The sequence below is a fragment of the Schistocerca serialis genome, chromosome 2 (assembly GCF_023864345.2).
Source record: "Schistocerca serialis cubense isolate TAMUIC-IGC-003099 chromosome 2, iqSchSeri2.2, whole genome shotgun sequence".
Lineage (NCBI taxonomy): Eukaryota > Metazoa > Arthropoda > Insecta > Orthoptera > Acrididae > Schistocerca > Schistocerca serialis.
The window spans coordinates 52,727,410-52,753,980 of record NC_064639.1 but is presented as its reverse complement, the minus strand read 5'-3'; the positions used below and the strand labels follow the sequence as shown (position 1 = coordinate 52,753,980).

The following is a 26,571-nucleotide window of genomic DNA, read 5'->3' as shown; positions in this document are numbered from 1 at the left end:
TTACTGATTTCACCCTGTAACAAAAGATACAAACTAGGTAGGCATACTCAAAATAAATTAGCAAATCCATTGCATATGGCTCTGAGCACTATGGGACTTAACATCTGAGGTCATCAGTCCCCTAGATCTTAGAACTACTTACACCTAACTAACCTAAGGACATCATACACATTCATGCCCGAGACAGGATTCGAACCTGCGACCGCAGCGGTCGCGTGGTTCCAGACTGAAGTGCCTAGAACCGCTCAGTCACACTGGCCGGCAAATCAATTACATATGTAAATCTAAGCACAAAATTATATCTGGTATTATATTATTTAAGACTGAGGGTCAGCATATCTATTTTATGGAAATGCAGATTATATTCACGTATGTTAATGGTAATTAGTTAAAAGTGATAAAACGAATTTTAGGGAGGCAGATGTTTTGACAAGATGGGAAGTAAAATTATCCCAGCTTGCTTCGCCACAACATTACTGTGGGAGTAAGATAAGAAAAGAAGAAATGGTTATATATTAAATGGTTATAATTAAATTAATGTATTCTGAGTGCTGCAGTATGGGCTGTATTCAGTGAAGGATGCAGAAATGCTGTATTCATCAATTGGTGTGCTCATGGAGAACACAGGTAAACAATGATAATTCTAGACTCTGCTACCTGGTGAAATTAGGATGCATTAAGCAGTCAGAATGTGGTGTGTGTGCAGGAAAAGGGGAGGAATGAGACCAGACAGGTGATGTACTAGCAAATTTGTGCCTTGAAAATGGTTGGTGTGCTCCCACCGAAATATCAGTGGTTGCTGTAGAAATTACCTGGCTGAATTCCCGTAATTTGTTTGAAAATTGTATACATCAGGAGAAACTCAGGTCTGTCTCAGATTGTTTACCTCAACTGGGAGGAAATGTATCAGTGTTTATGAAAGTTTGATAAACTTCATAGCTGTTGAGTTAGACTGCAACGTAATTTGTGATTTTTATTGAGGTGTCATGATGAAAACAGTTTGTTTTACTTGTCGACGTTTGGATTCTGCTTCCAAAGAATTGTTTTGTTTCCATTTAATGGGTGCTTCAAAATTGTTCGATTTCACTTGGGATTGGTTGTATGGTGCCTCATGGACTTACACTGACTGGGAATACAATTCTGTTACTGCTCGGCATTTGGGAAAGTTTGAACATTTCCATTGCCTGGAGTCTGATTTTATATATTGATGTTCTGTGATAAATCTCACAGAGAAATCTGTTGACAATGCAACCTTATCCATGCTAGGGAAGGGTTTAAATTTGGCACACACTGGAGAGTTTTCCGGTAGTTGATTTTATTAATTCAATTCATCAGGCAGTTTGCAAACTACCTCCTGACACTGCAGAGGAGTTTAGCAGGGATGCACGTCATGTATTGACTAGGGCTCGTTGACCCAAGAGTAACATAATAGCAGCAGAGAGGCCTGCTTTTCGCTCTCTTAAAGTTGATCCTGACATTGTTATTTTACCTGCGGACAAGGACAATGCCACCACTGTTTTAAACAAATAGGATCATTTGCAAAAGATGCAATGTTTATTATCTGATTCAGTGCATCACAGGATCAATGCTACCCCATGAAAAATGTTGAGATAAAGATCAACAGCCTCCTGAAGAGAAGTGGTTTGTTGCAGGACACTATCATATCAACAGGCTTAACACCTATAGTGTTGTTCCCCAGATTATATGGTCTTCCAAAGGTACACTAGGAAGGGGTTATTTTTCATCCTATAGTAAGCAATATCGACACTCCAACATATCATGTAGCCAAGCATCTTGCTTCTCTGTTAAGCCCACAAGTTGGTCAGAGTGAACATCGTATAAGGAACTCGGCTGATTTTTTTATGTCATTTGGAGGTAATGCGATTGAATGATATTTTAGTAAGTTTTTATGTGGTTTCTCTCTTCACTTGCGTGCCTCTGTCTGCTTTGTTGCAATTAATTGAGGTTAGGGTTGGTGTTGAATGAACTAATCTAATTAAACATTTGTTGACATCCACTTATTTTTATTCAATGACCAGTATTATGAGCAGACAGATGGAGTTGCAATGGGTAGCTCATTGTCTCCTGTGATTGCAAATTTGGTTATGGGAGACTTCGAGGAATGTCAATGAAGTCCTGGCACCTTTGAAACCCACCTGTTCCTTCAGATATGTTGATGATACTTTTTTTGTTGGCCTCACAGTAGGAAGAATTTGAATGCCTTTTAAAAACATCTGAACTCGATCCACCCGAACATTTGTCTTACAATGGAGGTGGAAGAGAATGGTTGAATTTCCTTTCTTGACATTTTCGTTAGGAGGAAGGTTGATGGATCATTGGGACATGCAGTTTACCAGAAACATACTCACACTGACTTGTATTTACAGGCTGATAGTTGTCACCATCTGACTTAGGGTGAAGGAGTACTTTGTACTTTGGTAAATAGGGCACATGTTATTTACAACACTGAGACTTTGCCAGCTGAGCTGGACCATCTTGAAGCTACATTTTTCAGAATGGTTATAGTGAAAGACAGATTGAACACGCATTGTGCTATCGACCAACTGTGCTTTGGATGACTGTTGATAACACTGGACCTACACCTAAGTCTACTACCTTTTCGCCTTACGCAGGAAGCTCTTCCAACAATATTGGCCATAATTTATGTAAATACGATGTGAAATGTGTTTTCCGATCTCCATTTAAAGTAAGAGTGCTATTGGGTTCTGGTAAGGATTATCTCGGTTTGCATAAGGCAGGTGTATATCGCATTTCTCGTAGCTGTGGCTTCGCATACATTGGTCAGATTATCAGGACCATGGAGGACCAATGTACTGAGCATAAATGGCACACATGATTACAACAGCCGAGTAGATCTGCTATGCCAAACATTGTTTGTATACTGGTCACCCTATGTTATATAACAATACTGAGATATTGGCATGCATGTCCAGCTATTGGGATAATGTTATTAAGGAAGCTGTGGAGAATAAACTAACAAGAAACCTTGTATACAGGGATGGGGGTTTTTGTTTAAACTCTACTTGGAATCCTGCTCTCTGCCTTGTCAAAAAACAGAGGGACAGAGTCAATGTTACCTCAACTAATAGTTCGTAGTCTTTCACTATCAATACCTCTGACTTTGGTCATCTTTGGTGGCACTAGTGTTCAGTGTGTATGTGTGTGTTATCTTTCCTGAATTACTCCAAGAACTGAGGTTTCAAATTTATTTGTACATCGTCTGTCCATTGCAGTTTGTGCCTTGAAAATGGCGGGGTGTACTCCCGCTGAAATATCGGCAGCCACTGTAAATATTACCTGGCTGAATTCCCATAAGTTGTTTGAAAAAAGGGGAGGAATGATTAAACACATGATAATGATGGTACTGGTATATTTATTAGGATATAGTCACAAATTATACAACATGTTCAATATGGTCTCTGAGTCTGAACCATGCTGCCACCGACATCATCACAGCCTCATCCTGTGGTAACCCACTGTCCCCACACCCTCCACTCATGATCTTTCAGTTATTCCCAGAACCAGAAGTCACCTGAATTTATACTGGAGGATGTGGAAGCTCACACATCTTGAAATTCACTTGAGATTATGTGGTCATTATCGAACGTTTCTCAATTCAATTCTTTTGTCCAGAGAGCAATATGTGGTGTTGCCCAATCTTGCATGATAATTGTATTGTGCAAATAGCTATGTTCTTGCAAAGCTGGAATCATGTGTTGTACAAGATCCTTATAATGTACTGTTGTCACTGTACACTTATGTTGCCCATGAGGAACCATCTTCTTGAAGAAAAATGGACAGAGAATGAAGGAGCTTGTTAAACAACACCACATTTACACATAAACTGACTGCAGTGGATATTGCTGAACAACATGTGGCAGAGTAGAGCCCCATAGGCTACAGTTCTGTACATTCATAGCACCATGCAGAGTAAAATGTGCCTCATCCATCCAAAGAATATTGCTCAACCATATGTCACCCACTTCCACGCATTCCAAAAGAATAGGGCCAAAGTCACAGTATTGTGTTGCTACTCTTGGGGCTTATTTGGTGCTAATTTTGAATCTTGCAGGGATAGCAGTGTAAAATGCACCATGAACCTTTTTGAACTGTTGACCAGGGAGGGACAGTTTGTGTGACACAGCTCAAGCACTTGCTGCAGAATTTCAGGAATGTGCTGCACATTTGGCTATAGATTTATTGATTCAGACGACCAGCTCTAACCAAGATTTACCCTCCTAACTGATTATCCTGAGATCACGTGGGCTGAACTTTTTTGCTGAGAAATGTTATGCTGAGATAACTTGGGTCTCCAAATTTTACACATCCCTACACCAATATCCCAATTATAAACTTTGTCGTTTCTTTCACTTCCGCTAGTTAGTACCAGCATCCAGATTATAATCACTGTAGTTCTTTCTGCTGTCACTAGTTAGTGTTTTTTGCAGTTTTGCATTTTGTTACAGTGTACTGTTACTGGCATGTGCTTGTTAAGTTGTTGCAAAACTGTCATTTTATTTTGTATCATTTTGCACATGTTGTTGGAGCATTATGCAACATGCAGTCTTTTAAAATAAAAGTGGTTATTCTAGTGAAGAAGAGCAATGGGAAGACATCCCTGTTTTGGAATCTGGTGATGACTCATTTGAATATCCGTAAAGTGAGTAAGACACCGATATAGATTGGTCCCAGGTGAGAATGTGGGATGTTGTTGATCAAAATACTCATTGTGTGCCCTACCAGGGTGTATATGTGGACGACGATAAAAAATTCTTGGATTTTTCCCAGTTAAAAATATACTTTCTCCCGGATGAAAATACATTTTTTCCGTGTTAAGTAACAGTATACTTTTCCTCAAAACTGTAAAACTTATCAATCCTTTAAATGGTTATGGTTTTATATACCAGCGTAGAATTTCCTGGCACTTTAGAAAATGGAACTCAGGGGAAAAACATGTTTTACAAAGATGTCTCATGTGCAGCAACATGTACACTGCATATTTTCGTATTACGAAAGTATAAATTCCAATTCCACCAAACACCGCATGTTACTTTCTGAAGGATTGAAATCGAGATTGCGATGGCTTTTGTAAGCCAGTTGCAGCTCATGTCAAGCGATCTCGCCAACTGATGACAGCGGATATTCAGATCATAGGACATGTGATGTAGTCAGCCAATAATAACATCACTGTAAAGCAGCGTGAACACACAAGTAGGAAAAGGTAATGGTTTAAATTAATATACATATGTACATAGTGTTGCTACAAGAAACGAAAAGCTTTTATGTTTAATATTGGTCACTAAGATTAATAAGCTGCAAGAGAAGCTAAGCCTTAATACATAATGGTCATTTTTGCGCGTGTCACACTTTAAAGATACATCACAAAATTGTGCCAGTACATTTTTGAACAATGACATAAATGTCTGATCTTCTGGGCTCGAAAATATTCTAAATGGTCGCCCACAAAGATTTTATTTTTGAATGAGAGTCAAATGCTCTGTGATTTAAGAAATTCATTGGACATTCGCGCGCACAGAGTTCATCTTGCGTAAAAGGAAATTTACTTTAACAGTCCTCCTTTCCAACAACCATTCACAATGTTTTCCCATGACCTTTTTGAAATAGAATCGTTTCAGTAGTTGCCAGAGCACGCCAAATAACAGGTGTCGCAGTGCTTGCGCAGCTATGATGACGCAGGAAGCCTGTGTGTTCATATGTGTAAAACATTAAAAGATCTTACATTATGTCATAAATGAAACAAGACATTAGAGGACACTCCAAGAGCATGGGAATTTTGTGAACTTTACTAAAATGCATCATTCGGCTTAAAGTGCACATTCATATGTCCAGATTCAGACGTAAATTTTCTTGGAGTACCTGTACTGTATTATCTCATGTTTGGTTCTTTATTAAGGCATAATGCCATATGTGTTAGAAGATGAAAACGTGAACTTGAAACGCAGCGAACAATTGAAACTAGCCAATAGTGTGGAATTAAACACTTAGTTTCAAATAAATTGACTGCCTCAGCAGAAAAGATTAGTAAAAGTCAAATATCTTTAACAAACTGACAAAAATAACTTCATTGTTCTGCATGGCAATTAACGCTTGACTGTCAGCAACAAAATAAAATCTGCAATGTATTTTAATTCACTTGATAGCTCCCAGCCACAGAAATCCGTTTTGTTTTCATTTGAAGTGAGAGCACTAAATGAAGAGCAAACAGCAAAATCACTTAACGTAAATAGAGATCACATGGAGTCTACCACCTCCCACTACAACTCAGACTGCTCTGTAAATCAGGTCCGGATCTAGGATATTTCTGAACCAGGGTGATATTACACAGTGGCACTCCCCCCTCTGTTGAGCATTTGGGGTAGGACGCCAAAAATTTAAAAATCATTTTTTCAAAAATCTTCATTTTGTAGCACACATCTTTCTGAAGAGTCTGATACATAAAACATATATATTTGAGGGAATGTAAGACATGTAATTTGGTCTTAAGTGTGGCAAAGTGCAGTGCCACACCTCTCCACACAGCATTCTTCCATCGCACATCTCTTGTATTTCGCTTTGTGGAATTCATACATGTAATATTTTGTAATGGAATGGGTGCCACCAAACTATATTCACACCAGTGGAAATTAAAATGTCCTGTGGTGCCTCTCCTGCTCCCAGTCGGCTGGTTTGACATCTTGCTCCTCTTTACTGTCATCCTGCTCCTCTTTAAAAAAAATCTCAGAATTAATGCTGGTTAGGGATTATTTGTAACCGCCAGAACAAGAACTCTTCAGAAAATTTGCAGGCTTTACTGCCTATTAGATAATAACTTGCTGATTTGTGTCACACAAAATTAAATATAGGATACATAAAATGAGTAAAGACAAGAGACAAGGAAGACAGTACATATTTCTTCAATCATTAAGTCCTAGCTCCTTTTCTCTCTAATCTTGCTACAGCTTTATATGGCGTACTTTCCTTTCTGGAAGAGAATCTACTACCTCATCAAAGTTTGTCAACGTTTTGCTACATGAAAAAACGAAATGTCATTGTCTAATACTAGAAAAGCTGTTAATACAAATTGTACCCAAGAGTGGTGTGATTTCTCAATCTGATTACATGTATTTTGCCACTGCTATATAAATTTCATTAGAACTACTGATGGCCTTAGGAGAACCAGTCATGACAAAACTCTACCATCTGGTGAGCAAGATGTATGAGACAGGCGAAATACCCTCAGACTTCAAGAAGAATATAATAATTCCAATCCCAAAGAAAGCAGGTGTTGACAGATGTGAAAAGTACCGAACTATCAGTTTAATAAGTCACAGGTGCAAAATACTAACGCGAATTCTTTACAGACGAATGGAAAAACTGGTAGAAGCGGACCTCGGCAAAGATCAGTTTGGATTCCGCAGAAATGTTGGAACACGTGAGGCAATACTGACCTTACGACTTATCTTAGAAGAAAGGTTAAGGAAAGGCAAACCTACGTTTCTAGCATTTGTACACTTAGAGAAAGCTTTTGACAATGTTAACTGGAATACTCTCTTTCAAATTCTGAAGGTGGCAGGGGTAAAATACAGGGAGCGAAAGGCTATTTACAATTTGTACAGAAACCAGGTGGCAGTTATAAGAGTCGAGGGGCATGAAAGGGATGCAGTGGTTGGGAAGGGAGTGAGACAGGGTTGTAGCCTCTCCCCGATGTTATTCAATCTGTATATTGAGCAAGCAGTAAAGGAAACAAAAGAAAAATTTGGAGTAGGTATTAAAATTCATGGAGAAGATATAAAAACTTTGAGGTTCGCCGATGACATTGTAATTCTGTCAGAGACAGCAAAGGACTTGGAAGAGCAGTTGAACGGAATGGACAGTGTCTTGAAAGGAGGATATAAGATGAATACCAACAAAAGTAAAACGTTGTTAATGGAATGTAGTCAAATTAAATCGGGTGATGCTGAGGGAATTAGATTAGGAAATGAGACACTTAAAGTAGTAAAGGAGTTTTGCTATTTAGGGAGTAAAATAACTGATGATGGTCAAAGTAGACAGGATATAAAATGTAGACTGGCAATGGCAAGGAAAGCATTTCTGAAGAAGAGAAATTTGTTAACATCGAGTATAGATTTAAGTTCAAATTCAAAATAGTCGAGCATTGTGATATCGTTAGACAAGAAGTGAAAACACAGTTTAAAAATGTAAATCACAAGATGACACAGTTAGAGGAATCATCTTTGAGCAATTACAAAACTATATTGAAATCAAATCTCAGAGACTCAAGACAGGGCAGATAAACTAGAACTAAATAAAAACCTTATTGAAATTTCTAGTGACCCAAATGATTTAACTGATTTGGAGAAGCATCTAGAAGAAATGGTACAACAAAATGTAGATGAAAAAATAGGTACCAACAGTGCTGTTTCTAATACTGTGGTTGCCGGCCGAAGTGGCCGTGCGGTTAAAGGCGCTGCAGTCTGGAACCGCAAGACCGCTACGGTCGCAGGTTCGAATCCTGCCTCGGGCATGGATGTTTGTGATGTCCTTAGGTTAGTTAGGTTTAACTAGTTCTAAGTTCTAGGGGACTAATAACCTCAGCAGTTGCGTCCCATGGTGCTCAGAGCCATTTTTCTAATACTGTGGACAATACTATTCATAATAAGTGTGGGTTATAGAAATTAGGGAAAGAATTAGAAGACACTAAAGAGGAACTTAGAAGCAAAATAGCTTCATCTAACATAGGACTACCATCAGAATTATTAGGAGAATTACAAACAGAAAATGATGTTAATTAAGCAGTTTCCAAAGTTTAAGCTGGAAGGAGAAGTTCATTCATTGTATGTCTTAACAGTATTTTCTATATATGTCTCAGACATGGGACAATACTAAAAAAATAAATTTTTCACTAGGAAATTTGGTTGCTGATACAGTGGAGTGGGGAACAGCTCATTCAGAGGAATTCAAATCATGAGAAAAGGAAAGAAATATACCTAGACAGGTCTATATGGAAGGTGCTATTATAAACTACACCTGAGCAACTGGATTTGATTAACGTAGGGCTTGCCAAAAACTCAGCATACAGGTGGCACTTTGACATCCGGGCCACTCTCTGTCATCTCTGTGCACATTGCCCCCACATCATGCTGCACTGTCTAACGTTTTCAGATGACAAGAGACAGTGTGGTATTGAGTTTCAAGGTCACACCTCTCTTAAATCAGTTAACTTGCACGTCGTGTGTAACCAATCCTCTTCTCTGGGTAATCAGCTACGTCAATCTCCCCAAAAGCTTCTTCTCCGAAGGAATTTATTAAACTACTTCTCTATTCTTGAAATAATTTGGGTGCTCATGGAATACTTTTCAGTACAATCACTTTATATTTTCAACTTTCATAGACAATAACTTCTGCAAGCTAACTAAGTCCTTAAACATTAGACTCATTTACACATATTCAAATATGATTGGTTTGATAACCAAATAATTTATGAATATCATACATGTGCCCTGCTTTGTTCACAGCCAAGACATGAAGTAAGTTAAAAGTCTCTAGTCTCAGGCGAGTCCAATACGTGAATGAACATAAAATCTATATTCAATAGTCCATTAGTCTTTACACAATCAACACAAACACTAAAGAGCACAGACTACTACATAAATTTTTCTAGTTCTTCTTGACCCGTACATGGAAACTCTGTGGACTGTACAGCAGGTACTTGCCTGCCGCTGTTCGGCCGCTGGGTCCATCTTTTTCTCATAACTGTTTTTCGACCTGCACATACAAATAGGGGATAGGCAGTAGGGCATATTCATTACTACCACTCGCCTCTAAAATATTGGGTGTTCAAAACGGTGGAAGGCCTAGTTGTTCTAGAATTTACTCCGAAATTCTTGAAGCACTACAGCTGTCTAAGCAGGAACTGCAATGTGCCTCTTAGACAGCATAGCAGACATGCATAGAACAATGACCAACTTGCTTGAAACTTGCTGTAGTAGGAAGTTCGAAAAACGTAAGCTATGTGGCATGATGAGTGATATTGTATCATTACTGACTGTTGGTACAAGAGACAATAAAAAGTACAAATAAAGTAAAGTTGAGTTTGCAGCTGCATTACACCAGCAATATTGTGTGAGTTACAGTGTTAAGATTTAATGTTCCTACAGTTCAGTTGAGATACAGAGAATGAGGCAAAAATAGTTTCTATACCATACTGTTAGGAATGGGATAAATTTTCGTAGCTATATGTGCTGCACCACAACTCTCAAATGATATATCAGAAACAACAATTTTTTTTTATCATTATCTAATTAACTGAGGTTCACTGAAGACATAATAAAGTTGATATCTGGTACAAATTGTCGGCAAATTGAAAGGCACAGACAGTGTGACAGATTGTCATCACTGAGGCTGCCATGTAATCGTGACTTATTTAGTTTCATTACTGAAAACAATCTTTCATAAACATAAGCTGATCCAGACAGGATATCGCTTTTGCAGCCTTGTTATGGAGACTTCAAAACTCTTGCCGTGGATAACATTTGAAGACTTCCTGGGCAGTTTGAACATAATTGAATTTGTCTTTTAATCTGGAATTACACTACAGATTGGTCATTTTGATTTGCACATGAGCAGTGGTGCTGTCAACTGATATGGCAAATCATCTTGAAAACGTCTCAGAAAGAGATGTGAGGTTGGCAGTGTCCTGGACACGATTTGAAAACTGTACCTGTATTTCTTCAAACACCTAAACGAATTGTTCAAAATGCGCATTTTCTTTAAACCAGAGAGCTTAGGGAAATGGGCACTGTTCTTTTTCAGAAATTGTCTTTTCCACAATGTAATTTTCATTTTAAATACATCTACCTTTCCTATTAAATCACATGTTAATTGCTTTGCACCTTGCATGTCATATTGAGATTGATCAAGTGAGCAGTTAACTCAAAATTCGAGGTTGGAAATCGATTCTGGATCTTCTAATGTTGGCATCTGTTTTCCTTTTTCCTTCATAAACTGAACAATAGCAGGACTTAACTCAAAAAAATATTCTGAATATGCCCCCTCAACTTGACCAATGTAATTTGCTGTAGTAAATCACGTCTCTATACTTTTCCTGCAGTTCCATCAAAAACTATTAACACTGATGATGTACTAACCCATGTAACTTTGGATAATTTACTATTTGGACCACCAGTTTCATGACATGCTTGATCCTTGCAAATTTAGCACAAAATGCTTCCTGATGTACAAAGCAATGAATTCCGTACAAATTGTCTGTTGGTCACTGTAGTTTTTTGCGCAACAATGCTATGAATTCATTTTGTGCCCCCAGTGTCGTTGGCATTCTGTCAGTGGTAACTGAGACCACCATGTCCCTATTCAGGCCAATGGCTTCAACTGCCTCTTCAACTATTTTCAGCAAGTTGATTCCTCTCATTGTGTCTTTCATTGGCACCAAATCTGGCAGTTCATGTGCCACACATAAATTGTTGTCAACACCAATTGTGCCATGTCTGAAATGTTGATCGACTTGTCCAAAGGAACTGAGAATGCAATGAACTTGCTAGAGTTGTCAGTTAACTGCATGTAGACATCCGCTGCCATGACAGCTATGGGGCAAGTTATTGCTTGTTGCTACTTCCAACAGCATCACGAGTGCCTCAACAATGAACTGTTCAATGAAATTGCCAACACTGGAAGGATTATTACATCTGACTACTTTGTGCAATATTTTGTAGCTTGCTTTCAATGATGGGCAACTACAGCTAGTTGCTGGCTAAAATAAGATATAATACAGGGTAATTCAAAAAGAATACCACAACTTTAAAAATGTGTATTTAATGAAAGAAACATAATAATATCCTTCTGTTATACATCATTACAAAGAGTATTTAAAAAGGTTTTTTTTCACTCAAAAACAAGTTCAGAGATGTTCAATATGGCCCCCTCCAGACACACGAGCAATATCAACCCGATACTCCAACTCGTTCCACACTCTCTGTAGCATATCAGGCGTAACAGTTTGGATAGCTGCTGTTATTTCTCGTTTCAAATCATCAATGGTGGCTGGGAGAGGTGGCCGAAACACCATATCCTTAACATACCCCCATAAGAAAAAATTGCAGGGGGTAAGATCAGGGCTTCTTGGAGGCCTGTGATGTCACGGGCTGCCTGGCGGCCGATCCATCGCCTCGGGTAGTTGACGTTCAGGTAGTTACGGACAGATAAGTGCCAATGTGGTGGCGCTCCATCCTTTTTCGTAGGACTCTCCATACAGTTGATTGCGGAATTTGCAGCTCTGTGCTAGCTCTGCGAGTCGATTTTCCTGGGCTGCGAACAAATGCTGGCTGGATGCGTGCTACATTTTCATCACTCGTTCTCGGCCGTCCAGAACTTTTCCCTTTGCACAAACACCCATTCTCTGTAAACTGTTTATACCAACGTTTAATACACCACCTATCAGGAGGTTTAACACCATACTTCGTTCGAAATGCACGCTGAACAACTGTCGTCGATTCACTTCTGCTTCCTGCTTTCTGTTGAGCGGTCGCCATCTTAGCATCAACTGACGCTGACACCTAGTCAACAGCGCCTCAAGCGAACAAATGTACAACTAAATGAAACTTTATAGCTCCCTTAATTCGCTGACAGATAGTGCTTAGCTCTGCCTTTTGTCGTTGCAGAGTTTTAAATTCCTAAAGTTGTGGTGTTCTTTTTGAATCACCCTGTAGAATGGGCTGTAAACACCTTGGATTTCTACAAGCATATACACACAAATACAAACAGCACAAACACAATAATTTTCATTGGTTACTCACATTGAGACTGGCCTGATTTGCAACACTACATCCTTTAGGTCGGCCAACTTGTTTTCTGTTGCATTGCCAACTAAATCTTGAAATTCTTTGTGCACTGTGGTGTAATGCCACTCTATAGCATATCTGCAGTACCTGGTGATTGTGACTGCATAATAGACACTGAGAATTGTCATCCTTCTCTTTGAAAAAGTACTGTAATCCCCATTCATTTTTAAATGGTCATGACAGTGCAGCATTACACTGCCTCTTTTTGAGTGTATATGACATTCCAACAAGTGCTATTCCTTTACACTTCCTTTAAACCACAAGCAAAGATTGAGAAATACAAGTGCTGGCACTTCGAAAAATATCACACCTGTGCTGGAAGAGAACCTCTCCTATTGCACTACTACACAGAATGTCACACGATATCGTGTACTCCTGAGAAGGGCTTAGTAAACCTGAGTGACAAGCTAGGCCTCAGCATGCCCACGGCCTGCACATGCTGCACGCTTGGCACACTGTGGCCGGCCTTGGGTTAATGGATGATAATGATAATCGGATTTTCAAAAGTAAAGTAAGAGAATACTTTGTTAGCCACTCCCATAATTTATGGATGATAATGATGATCGGATTTTCAAAAGTAATGTAAGAGAATATTTCGCTCACAGCTCCCATTATTTATCAAATTTCTGGTCTCAAGGATGTAAACTCTGCATATCTTAAACAGACAAAAACAAAAGCTGAGTAATAAAAGAGAAGCATCTGAAGTTTTTTCAAAGTAACTGTTTTTCTCTTAATACAACACACAATTAAGAAAAATAAAGTAATCTAGAAGTAATTCCCATAATAGCTGGTGTTTGTAGATTACCACTAATCACAATTTGTTGTCGATAAATTACACAGAAGCAGCCTGCAGTAGCCGATTATCTAAAAAAGAGTGTAAAAAATCCAACACACTAGCAGCAAAACAGATATTTCTTGCAATGAAGTTACTATTTCTAGCTAATATATGACACTAAATATTCGTATTTGAGATGAACGTAAGGAAATGAACAACGAAGAGAAAAAAAAAAAGTTACTTTTGGTTGACTGAGGGAAATAATAAACATTGTAATGTTACATAGCACTCCAGAGGAGTGACTTGTATCCTTCTGTCTTCTTACTGATAAATGACTCTCGTGAATGACAACTGTACATGAAGGTATAGTAGTCGGGATTACAGATAGTGTGCGGGCCCATTATTTTATATTGGACGCGGCGTAATTTACCGAGGCACGACGAGTGTCTTCGAGCAGGACGGTGAGTGTGGCAACTTTGGGAGAGGAAATACCTGCTAGTGTGTGAATATATAAGTTGTGAGGATTGACAAACTACTTTGAAGGGGTTCAGAAGCCCTAAGAAGATACATGAGGTCTGTTCAAAAAATTCCAGTACATTCATAATTTCATGAGAATGGTGTGTTGGAGTGAAATGTGGCTGGCACTCCTGCATGCACCTGTATTTAATGTGTAACTGCCAGAAGTTTTATTGTTCTGTGTCTGTTAGTTACTGTTCAGTGCTGTATTGAGCAGAATGATTTGTCATACAGTCTGCCAATTCCAAGATGCCAGAGTTAGAGGAGCAATACGCGTGCATTAAATTTGAGGAAACCTTTACAGAGACACACCAAATGGTGTAGGAAGCCTATGGTAATGCGTTCTTAAACCATACTTGGTGTTATGAATGACTCCCACCGTTTACATATGGGCAACGGAAGTTAAAGATGAGCCTCATTCAGGATGCCCTTCAGCATCTGCTGACGGTGCTCGTGTCAGGAACATCAGTGAAGTTCTGCATGCCAATCAAAGACTGACTATACAAAAGATTGCAGAAGAATGTAACATTTCAGTTGGATCATGTCATGAAATCTAGACACAGCATCTCGGAATACATTGTGCTGCTGCGAAGTCAAAAGGCTCACGAGTCGAGGCCAGGAAGACCTTCGCCTCGCAACTTGTGAAGAGCTTTTGGATCGCGCAAATGAGAACGAGATGTTCCTTAAGAGAATTGTAACTGGTGATGAGACGTGGGTCTACGGTAATGATGTTGAGACCAATGTTCAATCTTCACAATAGGTCAGGAAAGGTTCTAAAATACCAAAAAATGCTTCCCAGGTCAGGTCAAATGTCATAGCAATGCTGACAGTTTTCTTTGACTTTGAAGGATTAGTTCATTATAAATTCATGCCATAGGGACAAATGGTTAATTGATGGTACTATCGAGATGTGTCGAGATGCCTGCTAGAAAATGTAAGAAGGGAACGGCCAGAAATGTGACGAGACAATTGCTGACTCTTGCATCGAGATAAACTCCACCGTAGCCGGTCACAAGCCCAGTTAAGAAAGGAGGAGGGGGAGGAGTAACACCTCGTTAAAAAACCTCGATCCACCTAGCCCAGGTGATAGTACCTCGTGAGGGCCCCTCGGCAGGGATACGGTGAAGACCTCAACGGCAGCGAAGGTGGAGAAGATGGACTTCGTTCCGGTGGAGCTGGCGGAATGAGGCACCTTTTCTGTTTGGGTATAAAAAGAGTACAAGTAGCTACTGAACCCCAGAGGGGTGGCTACAGACAGTGTCTGGCTCATGGTGAGCGGCTGAATTTAGGCTGCGCATCCTACTGCCTATGTGGAAAGTAACGGGAAACTAACACATTACATTTCCAAGCAGTACATAGTATGTCTCATCATGTGGAAGATTCCGGAGTTAAAACTTCCCCTCATTCGGATCTCCGGGGGGGAACACATTGAGCGTAGATGTATTTGAAAGGAAGAAAGGGACAGTGAAGGGAAGAAAGATACGGATTAGAACATGGAATGTGAGGACACTACTGCAAGCAGCAAAGCTAGAGAAGGCAAAACAGGAGATGAAAAGGAACAGATTAGATGCTCCTGGTTTGTGTGAAATGAGAGGGGGAGAGAATGGGGAGATAGAAAGTGGAGATTATAAGCTCTTTTACTCAGGGGAAATCAAGAGTGGTGAAAACAGAGTAGGAATATGAATAGGGCAAAAGTTGAAAAATAGGGTAATGAAGGTACAATATATTGATGGAAGACTGATGATGATACGACTGAAGGGTAGTTCAAAAGATTTGGTATTAACAGGTATATATGCCAACCAGCCAGCATAGAGGTGAGGAAGTGGAAGAATGTTATGAGAAAATACAAGAACTCATCGAGAAAGAAAATAGAAATGCCTGCGTTATCATCATGGGGGACTGGAATGCAGTGATGGGTGAAGGAAGAGATGAAGATGCAGTAGGAAAATTTGGATTAGGAATAAGAAATGAGAGAGGTGAATGACTAATTAGTTTCTGTGAAGAAAATGCATTAGCACTGGGCAACACATTATTTGAACACCACAAAAGGAGACGTTACACATGGATATCAAATTTGAATAGGGAAAGATATCAGTTGGACTACATCCTGATACAAAAAAGGTTTAGCAACTGTTTGAAGAATGCTAAAGCTTATCCAGGAGCAGATATAAATTCAGACCACGCCTTAGTAATGGGAGAAATACAAGTGAAGTTGAAAAAAGTCTGGAGAGGTAAAGCAAAGGAAAGGCTAAATATAGAAAGACTCAAAGAGGTAGGAAAGGTATCAGATTTGGATAACAGATTTATGGAAAGATGGCAAAGAGGTAGTGTTGATGAAAGTGTTAATGACAAATGGATAAAAATGAGGGAAGGACTCATGGACTCAGCCAAAGAAGTACTAGGAATTAGAGTATCCCAAAGCACCAGGAAAGAATGGATAACAGAAAACATGTTGAAAAAGATGGAAGAGTGGAGAAAGTGGAAAAGTGTAGAAACTGAAGAAGGGAAAAAGAGGTACAGGAAACTGAATAATGAATTAAGAAGAGAAACTGAAGAAGCAAGAGAAAAATGGATGAAACAGAAATGTGACGAAATAGAGAAAATGGAGAAAGATGGAAAGTATGAAAGGATGTATAGACTGGCTAGTGAGATAGTTTTTGAACGTAAAAGAAAGAGGAATAATATGGAAATAGCAGAAGAAACACAGGAGGTTTTGAACAGATGGCAGAAATTAAGGTTGAAGAGGAGCAATATGTTCTGGAAGATGGAAAGGGTTTTACCATCTTGGAAGCAGAAGTAGAAAAGGCGCTGAAGGAGATGAAGAATAGGAAGGCATGTGGAATTGATTATTTGCCAGCAGAACTGCTGAAGAGTCTGGGAAACAAGGAAAGAAAAGAAATAGTCTACCTCTGTAACGAGATAGATGACAAAGGGGAATGGCCTGAGGACTTCCTTACAACAGTTATGATACCAATAGAGAAAAAGAGAAACACTAAAAAATGTGAAGAGCACCGGACCATCAGTCTAATTTCTCATGCAGCTAAAGTTTTGCTGAGAGTGTTGAATAGAAGGCTATATGGCAAACTGGATAGAGGGATTGTAGAGGAGCAGTTCGAATTTAGAAGAGGAAAAGGAACAAGAGATGCTATTGGCCAGCTAAGAACTATAGGGGAAAGATATATGGAAAAAGGTAGAGAAATCTTTGCTGTTTATATAGATTTAGAAAAGACTTTTGACAGAGTTCAGTGGAACAAGCTGATGGATATTTTGAAGAGGAAAGGAGTAGATTGGAGAGAGAGACGACTGATACAGAATCTGTATTTACACCCGAAAGTAAGGATAAGGATTGGAAATGAAATGTCAGAAGGAAGCAGCATTGGAAGAGGTGTTGGACAAGGTTGTTGCCTTTCGCCGCTGTTGTTTAACGTATACCTTGAAGAGATTATTGCAAAAAGCTTAGATGGGAAAAGTGGAATATGTATTGGTGGAAAGAGAATAGAATGTATAAGATTTGCTGATGACATGGTATTAGTGGCAGAAAGTGAGAGGACAGTGAATAACATGCTGAAAGATCTGAACGAAGCTTGTGTGGAATATGGGGTGCAAATAAACACAGCAAAAACAAAGAGATTGGTCATCAGTACAAGACGCAGACTGTCCAATATTAAAATAGGACAATCTATCATTAGCCAAATAAGTGCATTTAAATATCTTGGAAGCACAATAACTGAAGAAGTGAGATGTCACCAGGAGGTGAAAACTCGAATTGCCATAGAGAAGGAGGCATTCAACAGAAAGAGGAGACTCTTATGTGGTAAATTAGATAAAGAACTAATGAAAAGGGTAGGTAAATGTTTTGTCCGGAGTGTGGCACTATATGGGGCAGAAACATGGATGCTGAGTTTAGAAGCATTTGAGATGTGGATGTGGAGGAGAATGGAGAGAATAAGCTGGATGGAAAGAGTGAATAATGACAAAGTATTGGAATGGGTTGGTGAGAGAAGATGTCTGCTGAAGGTTGTAAGAGAAAGGAAAAAGAACTGGTTGGGACATCCATTGAGAAGGGAGTGCTTGCTAGCAGATGATTTGGAAGGATTGGTTTGTGGAAGAAGACTGAGAGGAAGTTGGAGATACAAGATGATAGACGACATAAAGGGAAGAGGAAACTATGCAGACCTGAAGAGGATGGCAGGAGACTGGACAGCCTGGAGAACTACCATGTGAAAACCAGCGAACACTGATGATGATCTTGATGACGCATCAAGTTAATGGACCCAAACATTCATCCCTGTCGGTGCATGACTATTGCGCAAAAGTGAAATCACTGTGCTGCCTCATCCTCCGTATTCTCCAGACCTGGTCACTGTGGACATGTTTTTATTTCCGAAGTTAAAAACCCCATTGAAAGGACAAAGATCTGCAACCATAGATGAGATGAAAGAAAATTCACAGATGAAGCTTCTCCTGATCCAGAAACAGTTGTACAAAGACTGATTCTGGAAGTGGAAATGACACTGGAAGCTTTGTATCAAGTGTGTAGGAGAGTATTTTGAGGGAGACCATGGACAACATGTAAATGGTAAGACTAGAAAAAAAATTGTAGACAGAGTTATGGAACTTTCTGAATAGACCTCGTATAATATTAATGATGTTCAGAAAATGACAAATGAAAACTTACATTCATACCGATTCATTCTATTACGAGTTTTTGTGTGGGATGCTGATACTGAGAGAAGTTCAACATCATACATATGATGATGTATACTGTTAACATCAATATACAGCTTCTTAATGCGAAATGAGTCAATATATTATTCAACAAAAATTATAAATACAGTGTCAAGTTTTTACAAATGACAAGTCTCTTGAGGGTATGACTGAAAAATATAAGGAAGTAATAAAGAATCTGCATGGAATAACGACAAATTAGAACACTATGTTTGTGGCATCCTAGTGCAGGGCATAGGGCCAGATTATTGTTGTAAAAGTAGCAGAAACTCATATTGCATTACAAATGTATGGATATCAAGAAAAGTGAGAAAGGAAAGGAGAATTATCTATAGAGTGGTAATAAAGATCACTGAATGAAAATTGCTGAGTAGAAAAAAATTATTTTATGTTACAAATTATTGTCAAATTGTTCTGTTGCCCCAGGCAACCAGATAATTAACTGATCAATGAGGGGAACTGCGCATCATCATCTTCCCTCCCTCACGTAAGTACAGTCCAGCCACACAGGAGCTCTCCTCTCATCACTCAGTACCACCCAGGACTGCAGTAACTGAATCACATCCTGCTACAAGGTTTTGACCATCTCTGGCCGTGGCCTCTAATGAGCGTCCTCCCACCCATCCCACAGGGACATCCCACAGGGACATCCAATCTATGTAATATCCTTGTCCATCCCTTTCCACCCCTACTCCCAACGCCCTTATCCCATTTTTCTACTGACTTAGTTGTAACCCCTGTGCTGCATCCTACGTGGGTGGCCTGTCTGCACCAATGGCCACCGCCAAACTGTGCCCGAGAGACGGCTGGAATACACAGCTGCCGAGCATGCTGCCTGGCACTATGTGCTCGACTTTGACTGCTTCGTAGCCTATCTCATCTGGATTCTTTCTACAAGTGCCAGATTTTCTGAACTGCAAGGTAAGAACTTTCCCCACAACTTATCATTCAGTCACATAACACCCTCAGCTCGAAGTTTGCCAGTTCCTAATCTCCAAATGCCACTGTCCCCATACCGGCTACCACTCCATCCCAACACACGAATTCTTTTCTGTCACACTGCATAGGCCTTTCGCTTTCTCTAATTATCTCTCCTCCCCTTTGTTCCACCCCACCCCAGCCACAGCACCACAATGCTGCACCCAGCAGCTCAGTATCCTGTCCACACCACATCCCTGCACACCCCCACTGGCCCCAAAACTCCTCTGTATCCCCATTTTCTGCCCCAGCAAAGGCTGAAATTGTTGCTCAGATGCAGACACAGTTGGCTTTTAGTGCCCAGAACTACTGTATCCGTGAAGCTATAAGTTGTGCTCGCGTGAATGTTTGTGAGTTTTGTTGTCTGTCTGACGAAGGACTTTGTGTGATGGCAGAATAACATCTAGCAATGTGTCACTCAACAGCACCTCCCTGTGGTGAGCAGCATTCCATAGTGTTGTCATATATGTAAAGTTTAAACAACAAACTAAAATTATGGATATCAACAATATCTGAGGCGAAGGAAGAGCACCACTTTAAAAGGTGTGGTTTAACATCACTTTTAGTAAAGTGAAGTGTTATCCAACAATTACTGGTCGACAAATGATGATCACCATGCTTGGCACTAGTTAATTTGTTTGGAATTGTAACGTGTTTGGAAGTTGTATCATTTGTGAATGCATACTGGTCCTGACAGATGCTGCGAATATCTGAGAAGTGGCTATGCAATCACGTACTCGTTGGCTGGGCAGTTGACATCCTGGCTCAGAGAAAAGGAGTGTGCTATCAAATGCCACAACAATCGCACTTACATCAGAGAAGAAAAAAGAAGAGCCATTCTGTTGTTTACACTGTACAAAACTGTCAGATCAATATATGGTCACAAATTGTAAATAAGTGTTGCCTTACTTATGATATTGTAACTGAATTCTGGTACCTGTTGCAGAAACCACAATACTTTTGTGTTGGAAATAGAATAAAACTTGTACAAGAAGAAATATTAAAACATCAGGAGGAAATTAACAATTCTGAATGAAGATTGCACTGACAAATGTCTATAGCAACTGGGTTAGCAGTCAAAATTATCTTTTAGTGCACAACCCATTATGAGTACTACAGTTAAAGAGAATTAAGAAGAATTGCTTTATCAGTGAATAATATTCAAATCATTTGAGATTGGTTATGTCACAGGAATCCACGAGTCAGATGATAGTCGACAGCAACTTCAAAGAGCTACTGCTGTTTTGTCAGATCTGTAAATATGACACATGATAACTAACAGCATCAGCATTATCTGCTCATCTAGAAATGATAGTGCAGTCTCACTGAGTTTGTGTAACACAGTTCTAGTAGCTTTGTGATGCAGCAGGCAGCTGTACTGAATTTGATGAGCTGTATTGGGACCAAATTGATTTTTGTTTGGTGACAGTGCATGGGTCATGCAGTTGAAGTTGATTTTGTTTTCCAAAAAAGATACTAATGAAGTCATCCAAGTTCTAACAATTATTGGTGGGAAAAAATTAATTATAAACTTATTATCACTGTCGCTATATGCCCTTACTGATTAGGAGTATGGGGCAATGCCTAGAAGAAATTTTCAGAACATTTAATGCACATAATCACATACAGTTGATGTCCCTGAGACATACTGAGTCTCACCTTGATCTACAGTAATGATGTAGGTGGAAAAAATGAATTAAAGTTTGTACCAGTGCTGGGATTCAAACCTGGGTCTCCTGTCAATAGGCAGATGCACTAGCCTGTCACTGCAGCTACCACACCTGCTACCCTTGTCCATATCATAGATAAAGGTGAGACTCAATATGTCTCAGTAACATCAACTGTATACAATTAATATATTACCTATGCCTGATGTACATGCACGACTAATCCCATTTCACTAATTGCTAAGGTGCTATTTCAATACTGGAGAGCCTTGGGAATAGTGATGCAAGTTTAAAAGGTGAATAGTAATGGGGTGAGCCACGAGTCGGAATTTGTATGTTGTATCAGAGAGGGAAATGTACTAGGGTAATATGTGCAGTTATCATAACCGTAATGCCAATGTGGTGTAATGTCTAGCGCTTCTGCCTAATACATATGAGACCCGTGTTGAAATCCTGGCACAGTTATAATTTAATTCACTGTTTTGGTATACATCATTATCATTTTAACACACAGTTTCAATAAGTTAATAAAAGCTTAGATACTACTAAAGCAAGTATGAAAGCCCAGGGTAACAAGTAAAGGTCCAAATTTAATACTAGAATAGATAGCAATAATGCTGACTTGGTAGAAGACTTAAAGAGTCAAGGTGATGAATTAAGAATCAAGTTAAAGAATCAAGTTACATACCAGAAACTTGACCAGGGTAGTAGTGATTCTCACAAAGAAGAGTTGGAAATAAATAAACAAGCATGTAAGTTACCATCAGCTGTCACCTTTAACTGGGGAGTACATACTGAGGTGATTAAACAGTGTGACTTACAAATCAAGTTAATGAACAATGCTATGATGTAAATAAGGATTTCAAACAGATTACAGATTTCACTAAACAGGAATTTAATGAGGTATATAAACAAATATCAGGCATGGAAATCAGATTAAATGTATCACAGTAAAATAAAGTTCCAGATGGGTCTGCAATCTTAGGCTCTACTCTTGTGGTTTGGAAGAGCATGTTAATGATTTAACTAAACAAAAGGTACAGGAATAGATTGATGTCTCATTTCTGAACCAACACTGGTAGGACACAAACAGAATTCCAGAAGCTTTGGGATAAACAGGTAAAACTAAAGATACTTTGGAAAACACTATTGATCCACTCCTCAAGAACAGATGCAACAATTGAAAAAGTAATAGCGGTAGTCAAATATTCATTTAAAAATATAAGACAACCTGATACTAATTTAATGTTAAGTGTAATGTTAAAGAAAAGCTAGCAACAAGTAATAGCATTTTAGTACTGGACATTTTAGAGATAGAATCTACCACAATAAATAAACCCAGTGAGTTACATTCTGATATAGCTGAACTGTCTGATTTTGTAATAAATCAATAAAATACTTCCCACGACAAAGCTATAATACAGAATCAAAGGAAAATTGAGACACAAATATCAGTTTAAATATTTTAGAACAACATAAAGATTTAAGTGATGTCATCATTTAATGTTCCACTTCACAACTCTGGTGGAACATAATGACTATCTAGTTGAGCAGAATTTTCTGCCAAGTATTATGTTACTGGTTAATATATCTCTTTTATTAGAGGATGTTTGCAATAAGTCTATCTGAGAAAGATTACTCGCTTCAAATACATAGTTACTATTAAACTGGCGGAACACCTATGTGGCACAGTTCAATCAACAGTTTCAATAGAACTGTGTAGACTTCAGACGTCTATTAACTACCAGTGTTAACTCACATGACATGCCTGATACTTTCATGAGATTAAGTACCAGCTGGTTACAATTAAACTGACAAGTGTTCCGAGCACTGCAGTGTGAGCTGTACACATCAGAGGATGCTGAAACATTGTAGGAATGGTTATTAATTAGTGCACTTGTAGAGTATGCTGAAAAAACTAATAGTTCCACTTTCTGCCCCAAGTTGAAAATATGGCACTGTAAGAAGTCAGAATATGAGATGTTTCCTGTTTTGATGTCAGTGTGCTGTTTGTCACTTGGCAACATGTTCTGATTTCTTTTCTGGTGTGACTCTTGGTAACATGTTAAGAAAATTGAAGTTTTCCATTCAAGATACAATGGATATTGAGGAGAGAGACCTCACACTGCTAGTATATTTGTTTTATCACAATAGCAGCAATGCATTGGAGGAACATTGCCAACAGATACGGCTACAAAGAGATGCTGTGTCAATAAATGTGTTACAGAATATCACCAAAAAATTGAAGAAACAGGTCAATTAGGTGGTGCAGCAGGGAGAGGAAGGTGGTTCATTCACATGGCAGTTGTCGATGAAGTTTCTGTAGCTATAGCCGGCCGTGCAGCACACACCTCAAATTCCACAGCCAGTGCTCGAGCTGTGTCATGAGAATTGTCTCTCCTGTGGTCAACAGTTCAAAAAACTTTGTGGCACATTTTACTCTGGTACCCCTAGGAAATTCAGAATGTGCACCAATTAAGTCCCAAGATATGGTAAAATGCTATGACTTTGCCATTTTTATGTTGACATACATGGAAAAGGATGACATGTGGCCAGAGAAACTTCTTCGGATGGATAAGGCACATTTTACTCTGCATGGTGTTGTGAATGTACAGAACTATCGCATATGGAGTTCTACTCTTCCACATGTCGTGCAGGAACATTCCCTGCACTCAGTTTATATGTCTTTGTGGTTTCATGAGCTCCTTCATTCTCGGTTCACATATCTTTGAGAAGATGACACCACATGGGCATGTTAAGTGTACAGTGACATCTGCACGTTATAAGGACCTACTCGTGCAATACATGATTCCAGCTTTGCAAGAACACAGCTGTGTCCACAGTGGTATTTTAATGCAAGATGTGATGACAAAACATGTAGCTTGCCAGACGAAAGATTTGAATTGAGAAACTTTTGGTAATGATCTCATCTTCTCTAGGGAATTTTATAAACATATCTAAAAACAAAGATGATGTAACTTACCAAACGAAAGCGCTGGCATGTTGATAGACACACTTTCGTTTGGTAAGTTACATCATCTTTGTTTTTAGATATATTTTTCCCACGTGGAATGTTTCCCTCTATTATATTCATATCATGAATTTTATAAACATACGGCCTTACAGATCATCTGAGCTAAATCTGTGTGACATCTGTTTGTGGGGATATCTGAAAGATCGTGTTTATCAGGGATGTATCCAGACTCTTCCTGATCTGAAGGATAGCATACAATAACATATTGCTCTAATTTACCAGATACGCTGATACGCTGTGAGCAACTGTCAACCATGCCCTGTTACGGATGGAGTATGTTGCTGATTCGAGAGATTGTGCTGAATACACATTGCAATGAAAGCACTGTTATCACACGTTTGATTGTTCCTGCCCTCTTCCAGCATCCAAGCCTTATCTTGACAGCTTACAGCATCACATCATCACCTGATAGTGGAAAGTGGAACTATTATTATTATTATTATTATTATTTTCCTCTCACACATCCCCCACGAGTGCACCAATAATGAACATACTTATGGTGCTGAGGATTCTGCGATGTGTACAGCCCACACTACAGCACTCAGAACACTGTCAGTTTAATTATAACCACCCTGTAGAAGTGACTTAGTTTCAATACTTATTAGAAGGATTACTTACAAAAATGGCAGAGACAGATTTAGCTATTTACTTTTTTACCTTATCTAATGTCAAATTGTGACTTTAAATGTCATACGAAAATTACAATGAGATGGTAAGGGAGCTGATATGACAACTAATTTGAGTATTAAGTACAGGTACAATGGATTTACCAGTCCTTTTTGTGGTTAGTCCATACATATAGAAAAATAGAAAAATGGAAACAAAATACAAATAGTTTATTCTCACAAAATTTTTAGGACTACGCCACACAGCACAAAGTCTAAGTTCGGATTATATGGATGGCATCAGAAGTATTTGTAGACCTCATCTGGAAAGTGGTGCCAACATTATCAACCTTTGTGCAGCACAGCATCACAACTACAGTGTGCAGTTTTGTCAGACAGCGGGTGGACAGGGGGGAGGGGAGTAGTAAGCAAACTGTTAGTTTTTGTGCCTGTACTTTCTGTTTTATGTGTAGAGGGCTTAGTTAAGGGCTACTAAGGCTTAGTATAGGACAGAAAAGGGATTAGTACTTAGTACACAGACTATACGTGGATGGCTTGTAGTTCATGAAGAATGTAGTGGAGAAACTAAAGAGGCAAATTGTCACTACTTTAATTTTATAATGCTGAAGCGTGTTTTAAACGACAAATATTGCCTATTTTTTTATTTAACAGCATTGCAATGATGTTATCTGTCTAAAGATATGGATATATAGTGTAACATATGATTTATGGTAAAGCAATGTGATACGTGTGTCTACTGGACCAACAAATGATAATTGCCACAGTGATAGGACTCGTTATTAGTTAATTTGCTTTGAATTGCAACTGCTGGGAATTTGTGTCATTTGTGCATGTACACTGGCTCTGATGGGCGCCATGCGTCTCCAAGATGGGTCAACAGCGGCAGTATTGCTGAGCGTTCTGGTAACTGCTGGGTGGATAGTTATACTGTGCTGTGACGTCATGTCTCAGGGAAGTGGTTTGTGAATTTCAGATCAATATACGCTTCCAAACTGTAAACTACACGTTGCCTTATGATGCAATATAATTGCATATAACAGAAGAGCTTTCAATTCTTTTTGGTAGTGAGAGTTGAGAATTGGTTAAGGCTTCAAGATTCTAGCACAGGAGAAGTTGCAATGGTGAAGAAGTCCACATGAAGAATAACTAAACTTTTTGTCTGAACAGTACTTTAAGAGGCAGCAGTTCAGAGTTTAAGGATAACAGCACACTCAGTATGAACTGCACAATACTTCAGACACAGGGAACACTTCAACATATACAGTGGAACAGGTCTCATTTAACCTTTCAACATTTCTATGTTTTTATTAAAAAAAAAAAAAAAAAAAACTGAAGCTGAGTTACTGAAGATATTTAAAATTTTTATGTGTGT

The 26,571-nt window shown here is 39.0% G+C and overlaps 1 protein-coding gene across 1 annotated transcript in view; it reads right to left on the bottom strand.

Moving 5' to 3' along the window:
- LOC126455722 (dynein axonemal heavy chain 3) overlaps positions 1-26,571 on the bottom strand; it is a 1,249,696-nt gene that overhangs the window by 102,519 nt on the left and 1,120,606 nt on the right. The window lies entirely within an intron of this gene.